The sequence below is a fragment of the Geotrypetes seraphini genome, chromosome 10 (assembly GCF_902459505.1).
Source record: "Geotrypetes seraphini chromosome 10, aGeoSer1.1, whole genome shotgun sequence".
Classification (NCBI taxonomy): domain Eukaryota; kingdom Metazoa; phylum Chordata; class Amphibia; order Gymnophiona; family Dermophiidae; genus Geotrypetes; species Geotrypetes seraphini.
The window spans coordinates 76,933,871-76,958,558 of NC_047093.1; positions in this window are offsets into that span (position 1 = coordinate 76,933,871).

Consider the following 24,688-nt stretch of genomic DNA (forward strand, 5'->3'; position numbering starts at 1 on the left):
CTTGAGGGGGCAATACTTTCAAAATAGAACAAAACACAAAAAAACCCTTTCATCAATACTGGGCAAGATTCTCAAATAATATCTTCATATAACATTTAAAGGCTTTTAAATATTTAAATGTGCTCATAAGCTCTTCAGCAAGGCGCCACAGCAGCGGTACAATGTCGCTGGAAAGGTGCTTGAATTTTAATCATAACATATTGCATGGAGCAAGGATTCTTGCTTCTACTGGAGTGGCAAATGTTATGGCTTCAATCAGGAAAGAAAAAAAATGCCAAAACATTTCCCTTTAAACAGGATTTCTTTCTCATAATTCTGCTGCCATGCTTTGCACAGTTCTGTGCAGCATTCTGTTTTCCAGAACTTATATACAAGAGTTTAGCTCCACTCTTTTCAGGCTTGGCACAATTATTATATTGAGCCCACTGTATTTCTTCAGGAAGTTCTCTCCACCTGACTGAAGTATGAATATCCCACTGACCCTTCTTATTTCTGGGCAATGGGCTTGGAACCATCCACCTTTGTTTTAATGGTCTAAGATTCCCCTCCCAAAAGTTCCCACTATCAGGGATGTGAAATGTCAGGTCACTGAATCCACCCCTGGCTTTATTTCTCCTTCTAAGGTTAGGTAGCATTACCCATCACCCCACTCACTATGCTTTGCTTGCGTACAGGGATTCTGGTTTAATTTCTGCTATTAGGCAATCCTCACACATTCACACATTCAACTCTCATTCATTATACAGTCCCACATAAGGACCAAAATGTTCCTTTTGAGTACTTTAGACCATTATTATACAACAAACTTTCATTCCCTTCCCCCACACAGTACCTTACTGACTCATGCTGAATTCAGCCATACAGTATGATCTAGGGCTTCTGGGCTGCAGTCAATTTCATCCTCTGGAGCAGCATTTGGCCAGCCCTGCTCATGGAGCTTTTCCCTTCCAATTAGCCTCTGTTTGGATAGCAAAGTTTTGTCAGCATGACAGTGCTGTGAGACTGGAGGTTTCTTAGCAGAAAGCAGTAAGACAGAGCTCCTAGCCTTCAGTTCCCTATTCTGTGAGGTATGTCCTTCCCTCCAGGTTCCTGATTGCCTGTCTGTGTTCTCAGCCGGCCTTTATTTATTCTACTGAGGAATTTTCACTGGTGCTCTAACCACATTCTGCCTGTCAGCTCCACCTCTTTCCTTAGTCCTTGCTGTGTCAGATTGCCTGACCAGAGGTTTTCCAGGAGAATTAACAGATGGATTATAGTGGCTTGGAACAGGTATTCTGTTCTTCTCTGCCACCCCTTCTCTGTTCTTCCCTGCCTGTCTGATCTTAGTACTGGGAACAGAGTTAATGGGCAGTTTCCTTGGCTTAGGAATAGGCACATTTGCTTTAGTGGCAGGGTTTAAAGCAGATTTTGAACCAGTGACAGGAGCTTTCCTGTCACAGTATATATGAAAAATGAATGGAAAAAATGGTGTTACAATTAGTACTATTATGAGGGTGGGGTCTGGTGCAGAGACTGGGTGGAGTCTGGCCCGTGACTTAGCCTGTGTTTTAGATTTTGGCCCCTTAATGTAATTGAGTTTGACACCCTTGCTCTAGATCATTGATAAATATATTAAAAAGCAGTGGTCCTAGCTCAGACTCCTGGGGAACCCCACTATTTATCAAAAAACTAATGTCTCTTTTAAACTGGTGATGCCTGCATATAGGAAAGCCTGGAAATCTTATGACTCAAACATTCACTATCAGAAATATGGACTATAGCGAGTCAAGGAGAAAAAGCCTCAGAATGTGAAACACAAGCAGAATGAACACCAAAAAAACCTCATTGGCATAAAAACCTCCTCAAAGATGCTTCTGTCCTATAACTTAAACTGTTTATGTCATATTTAAATATTGATTTTATAGTTTTTTATTTTTTTACTGTTATTCACTTGTTCTATTTTGTGTCCAATGTACTTGCAGAGTGAAATTAATTAGGCAACTGAAGTCCTGTATCAACTTCTTTAATTCGGAACCATGTTGTGTGGCAGCTAACACCCTTTTGAGTCATGCAACAAGAATCTCAGTAAAGGTCACTTATCTCACACGGTAAACTCTCTCTCGTCTCATTTATTGTCCACTCAAAAAGAAAAGCAGGGTGCTGAAGCTTGCAAACACCAAGCCCACTAAATAGATACTAGTTTTATGGTATAAGGATTTTTTTTGTGTGCTCTTGATGTATTGACAGATATTTTTGAACCCCATTATTTACCCTTCTCCATTGAGAATATAGATCATTTAAACCCACTCTCTGTTTTCTGTCTTTCAACCAATTCTCAATCCATAAAGGGACATTATCTCCTATCCTTTCTAATTTCTTTCTTTCATTTGAAAGGAAACTCTGTAATGAGAGGGCATAAGATGAAGTTAAGAGGTGATAGACTCTGGAATAATCTATGGAAATACTTTTTTACAGAAAGGGTGGTAGATGCATGGAAGAGACTCCCAGAAGATGTGGTGGAGACTGAAACTGTGCCTGAATTCAAAAGGGCCTAGGATAGGTATGTGGGATCTCTCGGAGAGAGAAAGAGATAGTGGTTACCATGTATGGACAGACTAGGTCATTTAGCCTTTATCTGCCATCATGTTTCTATGTTTCTAAGTGTTTCATGAGGTACTTTGTCAAATGCCTTTTGAAAATCCAAATACACAATATCATTCGGTTCACCTTTATCCACATGTTCATTCATCCCTTCAAAGAAATACAGTAGATTGGTGAGGAAAGATTTCCCTTAACTAAAACCATGTTGTTTTTCTCTCATTAATCCTTGCTTACTTATATGTTCTGTCATTTTATTCTTTATAAGAGTCTCTACCATTTTACCTGACACCAACATCAGCCTCACCAGTCTATAGTTTCCCGGGTCACTTCTGACACCCTTTTTAAAAATCAGTGTCACATTGACCACACCCCAATCTTCTGGTACTATGCTGGTTTTAAAAAAAAATTTACAAATTACTAACAATAGCTCTGCAAATTCATTTTTCAATTTTATCAGTGTAGCATGAAATTATTTTATAATTCTGATATGATCTTAAAATATGTAGCATGATATAGCTAATGTTGCTGGGGTTTTGAATTTTGAAACTGAATTATTGCCTGACCCAAAAGATCATTTATTCTGAGGCACTTAAAGTAAAAATGATATGGTTTTGCAATTCTGCTTGGAGTTAAAATATATTAATTTGATGGATTTAAAATTGAATTTCTGATGTGGTCTTTGAGCCAGCACAGCCATTCAATAGAGCACAAAAGAAAGGACTGAGCCATCACCTTCAGAAAGTGATAAGTACATAAGACAAAAAAACATGGCCAGGATGGATACCAGAGCTAAACAGAACTTTAACAGGATGTAGATCAAACAGAATCCCTTCACACTAAATTCATCTCTGGACTACAAGATCAAACAGGAGCTCTTCTCAATATTTAAGCTACTCAAAGAAGATTCGATTAGCTGACCTCATCTGCCTAGAACAGAGGGACACCACTCAGACATAGATTCACACAACATCCAGTAAAGACAGTAACAATACTCTGTATTGGGACATCCTTTTAAACCATTGTGATTCAATCATAACACCACCTAGGAACAGAGAAAAAGGCTGAACTGCTATGTATCCTGGGTCCTGAGACCTAGGATTCTATTTTTAGAACAGGTCTCAACCCTATAAATATGAAGTGGAATCCTTTCTCAGGAGGGAAGATGTTTCTCTCCCTCTGGAACCAGCCTGGATCATGCTACATTTCTTCTTCTCCCTGGATCACCATGCCGCTTCACTAGGCCATGCAGCTTCTGCTCCATTTTAAGGACTATTCACATTGTGAGTAACTTTTTTTGAATCCAGATAAATTAATCTTTCTGCTTTAGCAAACATTTGTCTTGTGCCATCCTTTTGTCTTTGCTCAAAAGGTTACATCTGTAACAGCTTTACCTGCTTGATTAATGCTTTTAAATAAATTCTCAGTTTGCTTGTAAATGTTCTGAGTCTTAGTTCTTGAATTCACATATATTATATTTAATTATTATTACAGAGCTAAGTTTTAATCAAGCGAGCTAACTTTCCCCAAATTAATAGTTCTTTATAATATATGTTTCTCTAAGCCAGAGTTATTATTGGTGGAGTTATTATTGGTGTTATTATTGGAGTTATTATTGGTGGAGTTCCCTTCATTTAATAATAATTTTTATAACATCAGCATTCTGGGATGTATACAATCCGGTCCAGGTGATTTGCTACTGTTCAATTTATCAAATTAACCAATTACATCATCCAGTGTTACAGAGATTTGTATGAGTTTCTCTGATTCATCAGAATTGAATACAATTTCTAGCACCAGCAACTGCCCCACGTCTTCCTCAGTGAAGATTGAAGCAAATAATTAATTTAATCTCTCCACTATGGCCTTGTCTTCCTTGAGAGCCCCTTTTATCACTCAGTCATCTAGCAGTCCAACTGATTCTCTTCCAGACTTCTTGTTTTTAATATACCTAAAGTTTTTACTATGTGATTTTGCTTCCAGCGCAATCTTCTTTTCAAGATCTCTCTTTGCCTTCCATATTAGCGCCTTGCATTTAACTTGACATTCCATGTGCTGTTTACAATTATTTTCAGTTGAATTTTCTTCTACTTTCTGAAGAATTCTCTTTTAGCTGTAACAGCTTCCTTCACCTCACTCATTAACCACCCTGGCTACCATTTGGTCTTCCTTCCTCCTTTTTTTAATACATGGAATATATCTAGTCTGGGCTTCCAAGATGGTATTTTTAAATAACAACCTTGCCTGATGTATATTTTTTCAGGAGCACCTTTAAGTTTCTTTTTTACCATTCTCTTCATGTTATCATAGTCTCTTTTTTAAAGTCAAGTGCTGTTGTATTGGATTTCCTGTGTAAATTTATTCCAGGGATTATATCAAATCTGATCATATTATGATCATTGTTATCAAGCAGACTTAGCACCATTACTTCCTTCACCAATTCATGTGCTCCACTAACAACTAGATCTAGAATTGCTTCACCTCTTGTCAGTTCCTGAACCAGCTGCTCCATAAAGCCATCCTTGATTTCATCAAGGAATTTTATCTCCCTAGCATCCCTGATAATACATTTACCCTGTCAATATAGGGGTAATTGAAATCACCCATTATTACTGTGTTACCCAGTTTGTTAGCCTGTTTGGTGCCTTCATTTCTTTAGAAAATATGCATCCGGATTGCTTGAATATCCAGCAGTAGGGCATCCTACCGCCGACTAACCTTTGGAGCATATTTGAGAATTTCACCCTTACTGAATAAAGACTTCAAATAAATATTTTTAACCATTGACTAGCTAAGCTTCAAATATTGTTGAAAATGAGAAGCAACTCTATTTACTGGAAAAGAGAAATTTCTTAATAAACCCTCTGGTCTCATACTATGTAATAATTTATATATCGGTATAACCAGTTTAAAATTGATTTTTTTTCTCAATTATCAACAAATGTAATTGAACCAACAATAGAGTGACCCAATCATATTTCTTTGCTTTAAATATCATACAAATATATATGGGTAAAACCAAAAAAACTGGTACTCTACTAAGAAGAGTGATTAAAGGGAGACATACAGAAGTAAAAAAAAAATCCCTCAATAGGAGTAATAGTGAAATTAATACTTCTAGAACACACACGTAGAATTCAAAAATATGCTCAGAGACACAAAGACAACAATATGGAGCCACAACCCCAAGAGAAAATTGCCTCACCACCCAATCATTGCATATTGTAAAATCCAGTGGAAAACAAAATGCTGCAAGCTAACATAGAAAAAGTTCTTATACTTTGAACAGTCACAAGTAATCACTTAGCTTGATCAAAGGTTCCACTGGAATTTACAATATGCAATGATTGGGTGCTGAGGCAATTGTCTCTGAGCATATTTTTGAATTTTGTGTGTTCTAGAAGTATTAATTTCCTATTGAGTGATTTTTTTTTTTACTTCTGTGTGTTAAATATCATACAGGCAGCTCTATTTTGAGCTCTATCTGCAACTTATTTCTCAAACTCAGTATACCACCACAGTATAATGAGTTGCAATAATCCAACTGGGATAAAATAATTGCCCTCACTACTATTCTAAAACTATTTAATGTAAGTACCAAACAAATTGCTCGCTACTGATGTATTCTGAAAAAAATCCTTTTTTCTCCCAATTCGTTTACTTGATTCTCAAAAGTTAAACTACAATCTAATATGTATAATACCTAAAACCCTGGATCGCTCTTCTACTATAAATGATTCTCCTATATAAAATAATATCCTTTTTCCAATAAACCCATCCAGATTACCAAAGCAAACTAACTTTGTTTTTTGCATAATTCAATTTCAGAAAGTTATTCAGTGTCCAATTATCAACTAAAGTAATTATCATTTGTACAAAGCCACACGTCTCTTAAAAATTCTCCAATGCCGGACTTAAGATAAAAATGTCAATGGCATAGGATAATACAAATATCCCTGAATTAGTCAACCATTCACCCAAAGGGCTCATAGGCACATTATAAAGTAAAGGTGAAACTGGTTAACCCTGTGGAACCCCATAGTTTGCCTTCCAAAAAGATAAATTTAAATTAACACTTTCTACACAATACCTTCTTTTAGTCAAAAAATCAGTAAACCAACTCTGCACCTACCTCACTCTATCCCCCCCATCCCCACCCCCACCAGCTCCCACAGCATTTAGTCTATTCAACATGCCAAGCAGTGCTGGAGGAAGAAATATTCATTCCTAAAATCGACTACTGCCAGCGCTTGTTGGTTTGTACTGTGGGTCCCATCTGTTCAGTTGGATCAGATTCTAAAAGAGGTCCATTTAAAGTACTTTGTGTTATTCCAAAACCTTTTCCTAGGCTTTGCTCTATTGTATCATGCTAGATATCAAGTGTTATCTTAATGAGTTATATTGAATTACATGTGTTGCATTAAAATATGCTATATTACATCTAAGTGTCTTGAAAGTACAGCAGTCTATTCAACGGATTATTATAGTGTACAGTAAGATAGGTGACATGAACCAACAGATTTCCATTAATATGAGCATCACTGAGATGATAGCATAGGCAATTAAAGAATGCTACAGACTACACTTGCTATCTCTTTGCCATGCATCAATTCTTCTATCACCACTCTCTTCTGGATGAAAAGGTCTTTGGCAACTAATAGTGCCTGTGCCATTTCATAGATATGTGCTTTTCTATATGCTAAGGAAAAGTCAGCATTTAAGTTAAATAGACCATTTCCAAAGTGAGACCTTAGTTAGAATTTTGTGAACAATTCTGGAGACAGCTCCTTCAAAAAGATATAAAACGGATGGAGTTGGTTCAGAGAAACGCTACTAAAATGGTCAGTGGTCTTAAAGCTCTCAAAATGTATACTTTGAAGGAAAGGTGGGAGAGAGGAGATATGATAGAGAAGTTTAAGTACTTACATGGCATAAATGCACATAAGGCAAATCTCTTTCATTTGAAAGAAAGCTCCAGAATGAGAGAGCATAGGATGATGTTAAGAGGTGATAGGCTCAGGAGTAATCTAAGAAAATATCTTTATACAGAATAGGTAGTAGATGCATGGAATAGTCTCTCGGTAGAGGTGGTAGAGACAAAGACTGTGTCTAAATTTAAGAAAATATAGGTCAGGCACTTGGGATCAATTAGGGAGAGGAAGAGATAATGAATACTGCAGTTGGGCAGACTGAATGGGCTATTTGGCCTTTATCTGCCATCATGTTTCTCTGTTTCTATTAATGGATTCTACAAGTTCAATAGAATTATATAGATGTACTATACACAGCAATAAAATTATGCTATAAAGATTGTAATGGGGATTTGTAAAAAAATATTTAATATTTTTATTTCTTTGTTGTTTTTTTTAGGTGTTTGTATACTGCCTAATCAAGGTTATCTAAGTGGTTTACAATCAGGTACTCAAGTATTTCCCTATCTGTCCTAGTGGGCTCTATCTATCTAACATACCTGGGGCAATGGAGGATTGAGTGACTTGCCCAGGGTCATAAGTAGCAGTGTAGGTTTGAACCCATAACCACAGGGTGCTGAGGCTGTATCTCTAACCACTAGGCCACTCCTTCTTTCCTGAATATAAATATAAATACCTTACTTAATATTCTATACAAAAGAGTTTTACATCAGCGTGTTAAATATAGCTTAGCCACAGAAGTAGCATGCATACTATGATGGTAAATCCCCTAGATATCCAACCCAAAGTGGATCATCAACAAAGAGATTGTGTCTCCTTCACTCCTATGGTAAGAACTCCCCAGCCTGATACCAGTCACAGGTGAGGACCTTCAGAGAGCCAAAAACCAACCCGCAACTTGGGTCTCCCTATGAAAACTACCTTTGTGCAATAAAAGCACCCTCCCACGGCAGATACAAAAATGGGGAAATCCCCAATCCTTGAGTTTCCTAGCTACTCTTGCGACGGTGAACCTACTCTTCTGGACAGTTTAAGGTCATCAAGAGCAGACAATAAGGCACAATCTCCTGTTTGTGATGTTGATTCATGCAGAATGGTGACACTAAGAGCACATAAGCACTGTCATCATGACACCATTCCTTGCAGATCAGCACCAGGGCCACTACAAAAGGGACCATTCTCCATTCAAAGAGCTCCATGGGGACAGATGGATTTTTCACATTCTTTGGAGGAGTATTGCCTTTGTTACAAAAGGGAGCCTCTACTGTGGGTAGGTTCCTTTTCTCCAGAGGTTTTGCATCTGTTGATGAGGTTTCCTACTGTTAAGAAGGGATTGTGATCGGTGCCATGAGAGAAAAGGATGCCCTGATAGTGGCAGGATGTTATTATGGGGGAGAGATACACCACCACCACCGTTGACTTGACCATTCACTTTGGGACAGAAACCACAGGAGATTTCAGGCCATATCGTGTACTTAAAAAATACCTGTTGTGAAGGTGGAGCTAACTGTTTGGACCTTATTGAGTGTTCAGTAAGTAACTTGGATATGCAGCATAATATGTTATTTACAGAACACTAGATAAACACTCATTTGACTATGTTATGTACATTCATATACTCACTGATTTTAATGAGCTCACGCTAACATCTTCCTTGAACACTTCTGTGCCTTCCTACATAGGTTGCTATTTTAAGCATGCTCAAGAGGACCTAAGTATTCATGCTATCTTTATTGCAGAGGCCCTTGTATGTGAAGTGATTCAAGCATTATTACTATTATTATCATGATTTGTCTAGCACATATCGGGGGGTTCATTTTCAAAGCATTTATACACACAAGGAGGCTCATTTTCAAAAGAGAAAAAAATCCAAAAACTGTCACAAGGGAGGATTTGAACAGCTATATAGGCATCATGTAAACCATTCTGAGCTCTCTTGCCCTCTATCGACCCTTTCTTCTACCTGCTGATGGTTTGTAAACATGTAACTCCTATCCCTAATGTATTTTAGTTTAGGGTTTGTTTGTTTATTCGTAACCTCCACTTCTGTTGCAGTAATATTGCTCAATGCTCACATACTAGTGATATATCAAATGTAACAAATCCAATCCAATAAATAAATTAAACATCAAAAGTATACAATCCAATATTTTATAAAATGTTTTCTGAGGCGCTGGACACTCAGGTAAAGGCGTCCAAAAAGAGGGCATTTCGTAGGCGTAAAGTAGATGTGACTTGGGCAGTGTTGAGATGAACATCTTCACACCATAACTGATAGTAAAAGGATTTATCTGGGCATTCCGAAACAAGCCCAGAGTTAGACCAGTTTTAAAAGCGAATAAGGTGAGCAACAATTTCTCTCTTGACTCATTAATGATTCGGTTGTGTTGGAGAGTGGAGTGCGAGAACTGAGTGTTTGTCTGAACTACTGGAGAGTTCCTGAGTGCTGTATGTGTGTCTGTGTCCCTGTCACAACCTTCACCTTACCAGTCTTGCTTCTCTGTCTACTGTTTTCCCTTACCTGCTTCTTGTCACTCACCCACCATTCCAATCCCAGTCACACACCGTGCTCTGTGTTGCTGTGCTGCCTCTCTGTGTCTGTATCCTGTGCTTGCAGCAGGAGAGTGAGTGCTGATTGTGCCACCTGAAATGTTGGATGAGGAGCCCCACACCTCCCTCAGAGCTGACCAGGGTATGGTCCAGGAGGGGTGTCTGTGCCAGACAATGACTAATACAGACAATAACAACAGAGCTTGAATTAGACGCAGGGGTATCCAACCTTTAGGCTTCCCTGGGCCGCATTGGCCGAAAAAAATGTTTCTGGGGCTGCGCAAACGCTGCAGCAAGACAGAGGAGGGAGCCGGCAAGACGGTAAACACCCGGGGGCAGCAGAGGAAAACACTGCATCGCCTTCGACCAGGGCTGCACAAAATACTTCACTGGGCCGCATGCGGCCCTCGGGCCGTAGGTTGGACACCCCTGAAGAGCAATGAACAAACATTAAAATCCTTGTTAAATTTGGCAAGAGTGAAATCAGGAACATGTTAGTCCAAATTTATAGGGATAATGTCAGGAAGAAAACAGAAGTGTACAAATGGATTAAACCAGGGGTGTCCAACCTGAGGACCAGTGAAGTATTTTGTGCGGAACCGGTCGAGGGCAATGCAGTGTTTTCCTCTGATGCCCCTGGTGTTTACTGTCTTCCCGGCTCCCTCCTCTGTCTTGCTGCAGCGTTTGCATGTTTGTGTGGCCCTAGAAACATTTTTTCCGGCCAATGCGGCCCAGGGAAGCCAAAAGGTTGGACACCCTTGGATTAAACGTTTTTCTGAGGGGGGAGAAAAGCATCACTGTTGAAGAAAGGTCAGGGCAGCCAGTAACGAGCAGAACTGATGAAAACATTGCAAAGATTTGTTGAATTGTGCGTCAAAATCGCCGGCTGACTGTGAGAAGCATAGCAGACCACGTAAACATTAACAGGGGAACAGGAAAACCTTAGCTGAAAATCTTGGCATGAGAAAAGTGTGTACAGAAATGGTCCCGAAGGTGCTCACCGATAAACAAAAGCAAAGGAGAGTTGAAGTTTTCCAAGACCTTTTGGAGAGGCAAAATGATGTTTTAGGCCATGTTATCACTGGTGATAAAACATGGGTGTACCAATACGACCCTGAAACAAAGCATCAAAGTGCACAATGGAAGTCAGCCAATTCTTCACAAACAAAAAAGTTCTGCCTATCCAAATCATGAGTCAAAACGATGTTGCTAACCTTTTTTTTTTTTTTTTGTAAAATCTTTATTGATTTTAAAACTTCAATAATGTAATACAATTGATATATCAGGAAACGTGCACAAAAACACATTATTCGCTATATAATTATTACATTAACAATCATTTCCCCCCTCCCCCACCCCATTCTTTCATTTGTACAACTTAGGGAAAATAATATATATTCGTTACAATTCATTACAATAATTTGTTAATGGCCCCCCACACATCTTGAAATTTATTAAAATTCCCTTTCTGAATAGCTAACGCTCTTTCCATTTTATATATATGACACACTGAATTCCACCAAAAACTGTAGTTTAATCTTTTCAAATTTTTCCAATTACATGTTATTTGTTGTATGGCGACCCCTGTTAAAATAAGTAAGAGTAGATTTGGCTCTTAACTTTTATAAACATGCCAAATAATACGGTATCATATGATAATGCCACATGATTTTCTAAAAAATTTTTAATTTGGTCCTAAATTGATTTCCAAAAATCTATAATAAATGAACAATAGAACAATAAATGATCTAAAGTCCCTGCTTCAAGAAGACAATGCCAACATCTATCCGACTTAGAGCAATCTAATCTTTGTAAATGAACAGGGGTCCAGAATGCTTTATGCTGAAAAGGCTGCATGAAAAAGTTAGACGAAAATGATCTCAACTTTTCGCCAACTCATGGTTCTTACATCACAACAATGCACCAGCTCATGCTGCACTGTCTGTGAGGGAGTTTTTAGCCAGAAAATAAATAACTGTATTAGAATGCCCTCCCTACTCACCTGATCTGGCCCCCAATGACTTTTTTCTTTACTCAAAGATAAAGGAAATATAAAAAAGGAATTTTTTTTTTTTTTGGGGGGGGGGAGTTGTAAATACCTTTTATTATGGACAAGGATTCTGTTGCAGATTTAGAATCACAGCTTCTGGAAGAACCATTTATTCTTGGAAGACATTTTGATGACGTTCAGGACATCAAGGGTAATACGACAGCTCTGATGGGTATTCCAAATAAAGAGTTCCAAATTGCTTTGTAGGGTGGACTAGGAGCTGGCATTGGTGCATAGCTTCAAAAGGGGAGTACTTCGAAGGTGACCATAGTGATATTCAGCAATGAGGTATATAGCACTTTTTCTAGGATGAGTTTGTGAACTTAATTGTCAGACCTCATATATATGTATTTATATATTTTCTCCCTAATATTGAAGCAACCAGGGCAGGATTAACCAATAGGCCAAGTAGGCATGTGCCTAGGGCCCAAAATGGTCAGGGGGGCCCGATGAAGGAGGGCATCAACATTGTTTTTTCCAAATGGCGATGGGCCCCTCCAGCATCAATCTGCAACGCGGGCCCCCCCCGATCGGCAACACGGGCCCCATCCCAATCGGCAATGCAGCCCCTCCCCCCATCAATGGAAAGTAAGACAAGCAAGCAACGCGGGTAAGAAAGGCAACGGGAACTGTAATTGTGCAAGCAGAGCTGCTTGCCCAAAGCTTCCCTCTGGCGCAGCTTCCTGTTTCCGCCTGGGCGCATGGTGGGGTGGGACGGAGCAGGGAGGCCCAGTGTACTTGTGTGCCTAGGGGCCCTCGACAAATTAATCTTGCCCTGGAAGCAACTGCTCATTAAATACCAGGCAAGCAGTTGAGGTTTTCCTTGGATGCTCTACTGATATTCCCTTCTGTATGTGCATAGTTACAGACCTTTCTACATTTTCCTTAAGCTCTGGAAATCCATTAGGTTAGGCAAGATATTTTGAGGTTTTATTTTGGTACATTGTTCATTCAAATTTTCCCTGTCATAAAAGTGTTAAGGAGCAAGCATTGGGGGGTAGTGTATAGGTTTCTTAATTATTATTTGTTTTTTGGTTTTTTTTTGCCATGTGTTTCATTGCATTTGATTTATTATGCATGCACATTTGCTAAGCATTTGTAATTCACCTTGAACAGCTTTCAAAAATTGAGAATAAAGATTTGATTTGAAACCTGGTAGTAACCAGGAAACTTGCTGCCAGTTCATACTAAAAGGGTAACAAAAAGGCACAATCCAGTATTCAGGCTACATTGGTGTTCAGTGAACTTTCTTTTCTTGTTTATGAATGGAAACAGTAGGAGGCTGACACGTCTCCAGTTTATCCTCCTCGCTGCATTAATCATTTCCACATGAAATCTGGAAAATATGTTGGCACAAAGGTATTTGATGTCCAATATTATGTTGAGCAACATAACTTGATTCTAGTTATTTAAAATTAAATCACACTTGTGGAGAGTAATTTTATCCTTTTAGCCTATTTTATAAAGATATCTAAGTCCAACTTTGGATGTTTCCTGCAAGATGTCCAAAGTCAGAGGCAGACAAATGGCCATTTTTGAAACTGGCAACACTGTAAGACATACAAAATAAATTTTTAATCACCTTCTTGGACACCAGAACATCCAGCCCTTGGGACATCCAACTTTATTTGTCATTTTCAACCAGAAAAAAAAAGTCCAAGTTCAAAATGTGAAAATCCAGCCAATTTGGACATGGGAGAGGTCGGTATTGTAATGATCTGGCCACACAGACATACCAATAGTGAAGTGGGGCACCTTAGAGGGCACTGTTTGAACTTCACATAAAGGGTGCCAGAAGTACACCTCACTATAACCCCCTTCTAATGTATGATGAGCCCTCCAAAACTCCCCTAAAACCTACTATACCCACCAGTCTACCACCCTAAAAGCCCTTATGGCTGCAGGTGGCACCTATATGATAGTAGGATTTTGGTGGGCTCACGCGGTCCATCATAAATGTAGAGATTAGAGTGGCTTATGGGTCTGGGTCCTCCTATCTATGGCTTACTAGCCCACTCACCAGGCTACTTAAGACATCTACTAGGTTTTCCCATATCAGGTGTTGCTGTTCTAGAGACAGGTATGTACTGTTTCATTCAGATTTGGGAGGAATGGGACAGGGTTAGTGACCACTGGAAAAGTGTGGAGGGGTCATTAATTAATCCCTTCAGTGGTCATCTGGAAAGTTTGGGTACTTTTTGGGCACTTAGACGCTTTTAAAACAGGTCTAGCTCAGAACATCTAAGTTCCATCCAGGACATCTTGGGAAAGGTTCAATTATTACCAGAAGACGTCCAAGTCTAAGCCAACCCAGAATACACTTCCAATACGCCCCCTTTAGTATTGGATGCTCAGTGGCTAGGATGCCTTGCAAGATGTCCAGAAAGATGGTTTCAAAAATCTGCACATGGACATCCCGGTGATTAGGATATGCAAATGCCGATTTATGCCGCTTTTGGAATGTCTTAGGTTTTGAAAATACCTCTAATAGGTCTTTATTTACCTTTCTACAATTCTAACACTAAACCTGCAGAAAGAATGTCTACATTAAAAGGCTTATACCAGTGTCTCGCAAACTTTCCAGCCAGCGGCACACTAAATCCAGTGCCCCGGCCAGAAGGAACCCGGAAGTGCACGGAGGCCCATCTGGCCGCAACCCGCCGGTAGAGAGATCCGGGAGGTGCGGGGAGAGGAGGAGAGACGCTGGCCAGGAGGAGAGTCATCTGCGCTGGCTGACTTCCGCGAGAGGCACGTCCTATAGGCAGTCAGCCAGCATGGACGACTCTCCTCGCCAGTATGTCGCGGCACACCAGAAATCTCAGGAGGCACACTGGTGTGCTATGGCACTCGATTTGCAATACACTGGCTTACACATTTCACCTGCTTGAAAGCAAATATAAATATACGCACAAACACCTACACATAATCATACATTTTTTTTTTTTAAACGTAGAAGAATGTCTTAGTAGAAAGCTATGAGTGCTGTAAACCAGTATGTTTTTTTCTAGCAAAAGAAGTGCTGGTACTCAAATGCCAGGCCATCCTTCTGAGTGATCAATGAGGGCCTGTCCCACAGTAAGGCCATATTTACCATAGCTTTTCCATTTTCCCAATTAATGGCCATTATTTGGGAAGCCCCCTGCAACCAGTCACAGAATCTATGGTGGGCAGAGAATGGGATTTTCCATTAATACTTAGGACAATGGATGAATTATAGCAGACAATGGAAAAGGTGCCCTGGGTATCCCCTGGGGAGAAAAAAATCCTGTTGTTAATTAACGGAGTTACACAATTAGAAAAGATATGATAGGACCGATGACAAAGAGTGGTACAATTTGAGCTCAATCGTAAGAAGTTTTTTTACTATAGGGTGCTAAGCCCTTAATGCAAGGTTAGCACATGAAAACGGGCTACTACAAAACACATTAAAGTGTTAATAATTTTTTTAAAAAATCTGTAGTGCACTAGGATTACTGTATGCTAGGGTTGTCCAGAAAAACCTAAAGTTGGAAAAACTGTGTGAATTGAAGTTTTTCCCATGAATTCAATTGTGCATGATCAGAAAATAATTATTAAAAATTTTTTAAAGCCTTTCCTGGGGTCGCTCAAAGCCTCTGATTACTTAAAGCTCTGTTTTTCTTATAATTTGCTATTATTTTTGCTTAATAGAACAAATTTCTTGGTATTATAGCTGTAACTTATATGTTTTCACACTCGAGAATGATATATTGATAAAAAGACATTTATGCAAATCAAAATCTAGCAGTATTTTATTAAATGAACCTTTAATATCTGCACTTTATTGTGGAAAATAACAGAAATTTAACACTAAGGCCCCCTTTTATCAAGCCATGAGACTCCAGTGTTTTTAGTTTCAAGTTTATTAACTTTTAATATACCGACCATCAACAAGTATCTGGCCGGTTAACAATAAAATATTTAAAAAGAAGGAAAAATAATAGATATTTAAAAATGATGAAAGTGAACATTAAAGACATTAACTGGACAGACTTGAATGTGAGGGTAAAAAGGGAAAGGAGGGGAAAAGTTACATATTTTGAGAAGAGAAGGAGAAAGTGGGAGTAGGGTAAAACATATTGGGTGGGGTCGCTTTTTTAAAGCGGTTGGTTGAGTAAGAGAGGAACAGAAAAGAGAGAGAGAGGAAAAAAAAAAAGAACTCTAAACACAAGTAAAGGCATCACGAAATAAAAAAGTCTTCAGGCTTATCTTGAATTTATCAAGATGTTGTTCATCTCGGAATTGCTGTGGCAGAGCATTCCACAACGTTGGGGCGACTACTGCAAAATTTATTTTCCGGGTGTAAAAGAAATTTTTTATGGAAGAGTTTGGAGATGCTCCGTGAAGACCAAGTGAATTTTCTTTCATTTGGTGACTGGAGATGAGACTTGGGTCTATCACAAAGATCCTGAGTCCAAAATGGAGTCAATGTAGTTGAAACATAAGTTATCCCCCACCCCCAAAAAGTTCAAGACAGAAAAATCAGCAGGCAAAGTCATGGCAACTGTCTTCTGGGATGATAAAGGACTTTTGCTTCTGAAGTTCATGCCACACAAGACAATCATAACCGGGGTAAGTTTCGCCAATACACTTCTCCCTCCGTATTCGCAGTTTCAGCATTTGTGGTTTTGATTATTCACAGTTTTTAGCTTGCTGGCTCCTTCCCCCAAATTACATCAGCTTGCATAGAGAATCGCTGATTCCAAGCATTTACAGAGAAAATCACTGATTCCCAGCACTTTCTTTACCGTGTTTTGCCTTTCCTTCAGGAACAGGCCAGGTCTCCCACCATGTTATTTGTGGTTTCACCATATTCACGATGGTTTTTAATAGAAAACAGCGAATAATATATGAAAAATTTATTCACAGTTTTTCTGTATTTGCGGTTCTGTTAATCCCCTATCACAGCGAATACGGAGGGAGAAGTGTACAATGATCGCTTTTTGGGAGTCAATCAAGGAGAAAATATGAGGAAAACCCACAGTAGGTGACAGCAGATAGACCTGAATGGTCCATCCAGTCTGCCCTGTAATCACAATTTCATAATTAAATTAAAATGTCTTTTTTCTTTGTTATTTCTGAGCCATAGACCTTAGAAGTCTACCCGGTACAGGCTTTAGTTTCCATCTACTGGAGTTGTCATTGAGGCTCACTCCAGTCTATCCAAACCATCTCATTTGTGGGATCCAGACCATAAAAGTCTGACCATTCGTATTCTAATTAGTGATCCTCTGTGTTCATCCCATGCTTTTTTGAATTCCATCAGATTTCCTCTCCACCACTTCACTCGGGAGGGCATTCCAGGTATCCACCACCCTCTCCATGAAAACTAATTTCCTAACATTACTCCTAAGTCTACCAACCCTCAACCTCAATTTATGTCCTCTAGTTTTACTAATTTCCCTTCTCTGGAAAAGATTTGGTCCTATATTAAATGTCCTATTTAAATGTCGGTACACATGTCACAACAATCAGAGGCTGCCATCCAAGAATGTGGGTTCCAGCAGCTGAACCATCCACCCTATAGTCCTGACCTGGCACCCTCGGATTATTTCCTGTTCTGAGTTTTGAAGAAATCTCTCCATGGACAGCAGTTTTCAAGTGATGAAGATGTCCTAGTCTGAGGGTCAAACAGAAGAATTCTTCTCAAAGGGGTTAAAGTCATTGCAGGAAAAGTAGATGAAGTGTATGGACTATATTGAAAAATAATTAAAAAAAAATGTTTGAAAAATCTTTTCTTTCCTACTGAGGTAGATAAATTAGTGAACACCCCTCGTAGCATTTAAGGCCACTAACAACCCAGTATTAACACTGCTTTGTAGGCCTTCTTTCTAGAAATGAGTGGTGGGAAAATATTAGATTTCTACCAGTCTAAACAGCAAGGTCAAAGCAATAACAATGCTATAAATAGCATGAGATCCTTATAATTATCACTTCAATAGTGATGCATATTTATCATCAATTACTCTCTAAAGAATTTGCCCAGCACTGCATGTAACACCTTGGAGCTCAGCAGTGCTAAATGTTACTATGCTTGGTTGATTTTATGTCCAAGTCTGTAAATGAGGCTCAGGATTAAGGCCTGGATGCACTAAACCAGGGATCTCAAAGCCCCTCCTTGAGGGCCGCAATCCAGTCGGGTTTTCAGGATTTCCCCAACGAATATGCATTGAAAGCAGTGCATGCACATAGATCTCATGCATATTCATTGAGGAAATCCTGAAAACCCAACTAGATTGCGGCCTTCAAGGAGGGACTTTGAGACCCCTGCACTAAACTCACTGTGCATCTAACAATCATCACAAAACCAGTTGAACCAGTTTAGTGTCGACCTTATTTTACTAACAGTTGAACCCAGTGGCTCACCTCGTGCTTTTCTGTGCGTTTGTTAAAGCTCCGACTCTGCTATGCAAACGACCTCAGTATTAAAACAAGTTCATTAATATTAAAACCAGCACTTTGTGATGTACAAAATGTAGCGCAGACTTCTAATGACCCAAAATAACTGGCAGGTATAGACTGACAGGTCTGCCATGAAATCAAAATATAAAATTTATCATCATACCTGGGGAAGGCCATAGTGTTATAGGCACATTTTAAGTACATGTGTTGAAGGCGCGTCTTATGTGTGCTCATTAAAAGTGTAAAGTTAAAAGGGGGAAACAAACAAGGTAGCACTGGAAAGATGCGTCCCAACCAGAGAATTTTCATCAGTTCAATCATGAACAAAAAATGAACAAACCGTGGGCCAATAACTTTTCAGCACCCCCTCATTTATGTCCTGTAGAAGCTGTAGTATTTGCATTTGCATGGGCTCTACCCCTTTCCAACCAACTATGGTATCAATGGACACGTATATATGACGTCTATGATGTTCATTGGCTGCTAATTGCTTTACGGCAAGAAGAAATGCAAAGCATCAAGGGATATTGTTCACGGTACAAAATTTAAAAGCTTGTGAATTATATTCATTTGTGATCTGCATGTGCTTTCTGTTCCAATGGACAAACATTATGGATGGTGGCTGTAGGTTCCAATTTATGCAGGCTGCCCTTTCCCTGAGAGGAAGAGGAAATGATAATGGTAATGATAATGATGATGCTATCATACTTACCAATACAGAAAAATAACCAAACAGATGAAAATACACACAGAAATCACCGGAAAAGTCTACACGCCGCTTGACTGTTCGCTTTTCCAACTGCTCAAGCAGGAAAATTACGACCAGCGGTCTTTTAAAATCGCTTTTGTGACATGAATGCTCCACAGCTATGGACACCTTGGGCACGTACCTATGATGTTCCCCTATGGCGCACCACAATATGGCACACCTATGACTGATGCTCACACGTGCCTATGTAACTTTACTTAGTGCATATGTACATTTGTGCCTGTATCAAGTGGACTACTCTTCTCATGTGTCTAAGTTGCTTTCCAAACGACCGATTGGACAGGATTACCGCGAACCTCTGTGAAATATATTTGCATGCGAAGTTGTTTGAACATCTATCGACATTTTAAAATCGGACAATTTATCAATCCCACAGCAATCCGCCTGATTTTAACGACAATTGTGGTGCATCCGGGCCTAAGTCTGTTGGCATTAAACCCACATAATGGCACAATTAAACTGCTGTGTACAATGAAACACCTCTTTTCAAAGTTTATATATAACTAGGAAGGCAGACTGAAATTATACTATATAAGATGCTGCCTAGTATAATTTTTTTCCCATCAGCACAAAATGGGAAGAAACTCCTTAGTAGAGAGGGCTCTAATAATGGAGAACAATTAAACAGAACAGCTTAAACCAAAAGTATTAGAGCAGAACCGTAATATAATATTTATTAACAAGAAGACATATCTGTTTACTTGGAGATCACTTCCACATATCTGTTTCTCTCCCATATGGATGCACTGAATATTACTACAAGGATAAATGTGATTCCCTGCTTTGAAACCAAAGTCACTGATACCCACAATGAATTAACAACAATCCTTCCATCTGTGAAGCTGGTTACCACCATATTCACAGTCCAGCTGCCTTATTACTCTTCTTGTAATTAATAATCCCTCCATTTCCCTTACTGAAGTACGCTACCTAGCAGGGGCTGCGATCCTGGCTCTTGCATACCCCACAAAAGAAATAAAAAACCCCAAAACATTGCTAAGTCTTCACTGTATATAAAATAGATTCATGCAACGGCCTCCAGTACTGCACAAATGCTCTTGCACAAATTTACCCCTGCTCCAAAGATGTAAAAGGGCATATGAACTCCATACATATAAACACGTGAGTTTATAAAATGCATGCTACCCCAGCCCTGCCCAAATGCATATAAGCAGGATTTAACTAGACAAAGAAGAAGTGCAACGGTGGTGCTGGGGGAGGGGTGGCAGCTGGTGATGGGAGCAAAAGCAGAAAGTGGGCTGGATTAGAGGACTCCAGTCCAAACTCCTTCCCACCTCCTCTTCTCTGCAGGCTGCCTGAAAGGGAGGGGGTTGGAGCAGAATCCCTCTGCAGCTCTGGACTCTGAAAGAAGTGGTGGGCTAGTGTTCCAGGCTGTCTCCCCAGAAATTAAACCCTGCATATAAGTGCATGCCATCTTGTTCACACTTATACATATGCAAGCGTAGTCAGCTGTGAAATTTTATAAAATCTCTTTTTTCTATGTAAAACATACTTTGCATGGAGAAATTGCTTTATAAAATTCCCTGCCAAATGTGTGGGATGGGGGAAGGGGAGAAAGAGAGCTCTTTAGGCATATTATCAGGCTCTGTCAATATTTACATATTCTTACTAATTACGAGGGCAAGATAAAAGCAATTTCTAAGCATAAAACAAGAATTTATCCACAAAAAAATTGACTTTTTTTTTTTAACTGCCTCCCCCAATGTACGTACACATAAGTACACACTCCTGTATTCTATATAGGTTGCCCAAAGTTGAGCACCTGAATTTGTGTGCAGAAAGTTAATAAGGAAATGGGCATCAACTGGCCTCTTAATTGGTGCTAATTTAATGAGTCTCAAATTGTGTGCTCTGGCGAGATTCCGGATGTGCCACCAAGGAACGAAGGACACATGACGTATATGGAGTGTCACTTCCGGCATAGGCCCCTCTCCTCCTCTCCGCCTCCACACGAACCTCGTTTTCACTAAGCTCGGGGCCATGTCTGGAGGGCCTCCGGGCATGCACAGATGTCCTGATGGAAGGCATTTCTAAATATTTGGGAACCTTTCTGGCTGTCTCTTCCTCACAGGGATCACAGTTTTATTGTTACACAGATGACTGTGTAGTACCTTTTGTATTTTATGTTATTTTTATTTATTATCATTTTGGCTGATGTGTTTCTTCATTAGTATTGTTATTCTTGTTATTCCAATTTTGTATTGCTAATTTTCTTATGTTATTGTACTAATATACTGCCAGTCCTGGATGTGGAGGTGGGGGGGTTAAAGATATTGGGTTCACAATTGTGGTGGTTTGTTTCTTTAAAAAACAGAATACTTTTCATGGTATTTGGGTCCTGCTCTTTTGTATTAAAATTTTTTGTAGTATTGTTTCAATATAAAGGGCTCCTTTCACGAAGCCGCGTTAGCGGCTTTATCGCACGCACATTTTTAGCGCGCGCTAACCCCCGCGCTAGCCGAAAAACTACTGCCTGCTCAAGAGGAGGCGGTAGCGGCTAGCGTGGCTGGCAAATTAGCACACGCTATTACGCTCGTTAAACCTCTAACGTGGCTTCGTCAAAGGAGCCCAAAATGTTTATTCCATACATGCAGATAAGGGTGTCAAGGCTATATAGGTATATTTAATATGTTTTGTGTTGTATATTCTTATTCGGTGGTATTTTTGTTTACCTTGTTTCCAATAAAGATGATGTTTCAGTTGTAGATACATTAAAAAAAAAAAGTTTCTTCTGATATGGAGACATTTAATAGCATTCAACATGATCCAAGCTGTTAAAAATGTTATAGTTTAAAATTTTTCCCAAGCTAACTAATCAAAAGCTTGATCTTCTAGAAAACGTGGCAGTTAAAACCAACTTAATACCGTTGATAGTCCATGTCACATATTTGTTTCCTTTTAATAGCGTTGATTTGCTCCCTCCGTGGATTTTTATGTAGATGCATTACGCCATAAATTTAAATTGATCCATCTTTTATATCACAATTAATCCAGAGATTATGCAGGCTTTCTCAGGAAACAATTATCTGAATCCAAACATGTCCATAGGCTAAAATAAAATACAGTAAAACCTTGGTTTGCGAGCATAGTTCATTCCAGAAGCATGCTTGTAGTCCAAAGCACTCGTATATCAAAGCAAATTTTCCCATAGGAAATAATGGAAACTTGGGTGATTCGTTCCACAACCCAAAAACTTTAATACAAAATACTATACATGCTTGTATTGCAAGACCTCACTCATTTAGAACAGTCACTACACTCCTGCAGAGTCAGAGAGAGAAGAACCATCGGCTCAGTTGTGATGATGTGACACGAGTATACTCTACGTACTCATATTGCAAGATCTCGCTCGTTTAGAACAGTCTCATCACTCCCGCAGCGTCAGAGAGAGAAGAACCAGCGGCTCAGTTGTGATGATGTGACACGAGTATACTCTACGTACTCGTATTGCAAGATCTCACTTGTTTAGAACAGTCACTACACTCCCGCAGCGTCAGAGAGAGAAGAACTATTGGCTCAGTTGTGATGATGTGACACGTGTATACTGGATGTACTCATATTGCAAGATTTTGCTTGTTTAGAACAGTCACTACACTCTTGCAGTGTCAGAGGGAGAAGAACCATCAGCTCAGTTGTGATGTGTGTCTACTGTATGTACTTGTATAGCAAGACATTGTTTGTATATCAAGTTAAAATTTAACCAATCCAACTTGCAATCCAAGGTTGTACTGTAATGTCAAGTTGTATATGTTAAAGCATACAGTGAACTAAGAACCTTGTGAAAGTTGCCAGTACAAGATCACAGTCAAAGGGCTCCTTTTACAAAGGCGCGCTAGGGCCTTAACGTGCGGAATAGCGCACGCTAAATTGCTGCACGCACTAGCCACTACCGCCTCCTTTTGAGCAGGCGGTAGATTTTCTGCTAGCGCACACCATAGCACGCGCTAATCCGGTGCATGCGTTAAAAACGCTAGCCCACCTTTGTAAAAGGAGCCCAAAGCTTCTACTCCCTTGTCGGTCAAACTGCATTAATTCCCTGCTGGAGGAATGATCTAAAGATTCTCACCCTCTATCAGATCTGTAAGATCTCAGGTAAGTTTAAAATCTCAGGTGAAAATTAGTGTTAAATTGTGCAAACGTATATTTTATGAGGTCAGCACAATGGCCAATTTCATTCCACTTGGAACTAGATGAAAGCCAAACAAACCATGCATGATTTGAAATAGCTGCTCACTGGCGAGAACCGAAGCTGGAGCAGGATGTGGGTGAAGAGAGGGTGGATTAGAAACATAAGAACATAAGCATTACCATACCGGGACAGACCAAAGATCCATCAAGCCCTGTATCCTGTTTCCAACAGTAGCCATTCCAGTTCACAAGTACCTGGCAAGATCCCAAAGGAGTAAAACAGATTTTTATGCTGGTTATCCCAGGAATAAGCAGGGAATTTTCCCAAGTCCATCTTAATGATGACTTATGGACTTTTCTTTTAGAATATTATCCAAAGCTAACTGCTTTTACCATATTCTCTGGCATCAAATTCCAGAGTTTAATTACACATTGAGTGAAGAAATATTTTCTCCAATTTGTTCTAAATGTACTAATTTCATTGCACGCCCCCCTAGTCCTTGAATTTTTGGAAAGGGTAAACAAGCAATTCATGTCTACCTGTTCCACTCTACTCCGTATTTTGTAGACCTCTATCATATCTCTCTTCAGCCATCTCCTTTCATTTTGACAGACAGAGCTGGTTTAATGTTCATTGCTGTTCTGACAGGTAGCTTTTGGTGCACTGGTGTTCTGTTCCTACCCTGGATAAACAATCTGATGAAATACCCAGGGGGATAGTATTGTAACCTAGTGATTAAAACAAAGATCTGTAAAACTCAGAAGGAAAAAAAAAATCCTCCTCCTGGTATGACCTTCAACCAGCCAATTGAATCACTTATGCTGCACAGTTGTAGACAGTTTTCTCTCCATTTCACCACACGTGGCCTTTCAAATCCTACTACTATTGAGTTAACCTAGTAGCCCGCAAACATTTTGATGCTGTGGCAGATTAAACTTGGTGCCTCAGCAGGAGGGCATCTGGAAGGTTCTCAGCTGCAGCCCTGAGCCTATTTCTACGCCGGTAGGGGTTACTGACAGAAGAGAGGTGCGGGGAGAGGAGGAGAGACACAGCGAGGAGGAGAGGTGCTCAGTGCCGGCTGATAGCCTACAGGACGTACCTCTCACCGTGGAGGCACATCCTGTAAGCAGTCAGTTGGTGCCTCTCCATCTTGCCGGTGTCTTGCAGAATACCTGGAATCTGCCACGGCACATTAGTGTGCCATGGCACACAGTTTGCGATACACTGAGTTAACCAATACT